This window comes from Diachasma alloeum, unplaced genomic scaffold (assembly GCF_001412515.2).
Source record: "Diachasma alloeum isolate Michigan unplaced genomic scaffold, Dall2.0 Dall_scaffold_00908, whole genome shotgun sequence".
In the NCBI taxonomy this organism is placed as follows: domain Eukaryota; kingdom Metazoa; phylum Arthropoda; class Insecta; order Hymenoptera; family Braconidae; genus Diachasma; species Diachasma alloeum.
In genome coordinates this window covers 24,636-26,036 of record NW_021681026.1, presented here as the reverse complement: position 1 = coordinate 26,036, position 1,401 = coordinate 24,636, and positions in this window count along the sequence as shown.

Here is a 1,401-nt window from a genome sequence, read left to right as displayed (position 1 = left end):
TCAGAATCGACCGTGGCGCCCCACCTCTGTTGGGGTCTCACTTATTCTGGCTGCGACTGCTGTCGACTTGACCGACCCCGTTGGGATGTCGACACTTCCACCATCTCCCGGCACTCCTCCTACGGGACTTCTATTATCATTATATACACTCAAATTAATTTTAATCAATTGATAGAAAACAATGTTATAAACAGTGCAAATATAAACTAATAATTCGTCTATCCACTTTTATTGTGTTTTCAGATATCATTTCCCCCTTTTTAGCCCCAGAAAATGACAATCCTAATAGCCACGCAACAGCCACGCAAATACCGTGGCTGTAGCGTGGCTCCTGGATTCCCAGGGNACCATCTCCCGGCACTCCTCCTACGGGACTTCTATTATCATTATATACACTCAAATTAATTTTAATCAATTGATAGAAAACAATGTTATAAACAGTGCAAATATAAACTAATAATTCATCTATCCACTTTTATTGTGTTTTCAGAGATCATTTCCCCCTTTTTAGCCCCAGAAAATGACAATCCAATAGCCACGCACATGGAGAATAGAGACCAGGAGGCCGAACTCATATGGGCGATGCGCCTGATTATGAGACGGGAAGGCGGTCGGCGACCATAATTCTATATGTGAACACAGGCGTCGCTGCTGTTCCTCCCCAAGCATAAGGTATGATACAAGCAGGTATGATGACCCCCAGGTACCTAGCCGACATAGGTCACTAATTAGAAAAATGATCTTATGTACTCGATTGTACATCGTTAGTACATGATTGTACAGTGATTTTTTTTGTTTGTACACCCACCAATTAATTTAAAAAAATTAATGAAGTTTTGGCATGATTCTAGCCGACAAAAATTTCAAACTGTTCAATCAGCTCAAGTTAGGGGTCTATCTCAAAGGAAATCGTTTGTACATTACGAATTTGATATTATTATCGTTTGTACAATCATCATTTATTAGTTAAAGCTGCGGTAAGTAATCATTGTCAACCCCCCCCTCGCCCAGCAGATCATTGGTAGTTCCTACGTTATCGACATTAATATTTACATACACTCTGGTCCGTTGTTTATATCGTTGTCCATATTATTATTCCATTATTTATCCCAATAAATGAACATTGAATGCTTCGAAGTTACAGTTTATTAAGCATCAATGGGTACATTCGTTTTTTTTTCGAGCACGGAGGAATACTTGTGTGCAGTGTTCTATCACCTTGCATTCTGACAAGTAGAAAGGGTTATGGTTGATTACAATCATTAGCAAAAAATTTACTAATGATTTGCACCAGGAGAAGGTCCGCCGATGTTGGCACATGCCGAGTGATTTCTCTCTTCGAGGGAGAAATTGGCAGTAAGTAAAATTGATTTTATTCCAAATTCAATCATTCATTCTCTT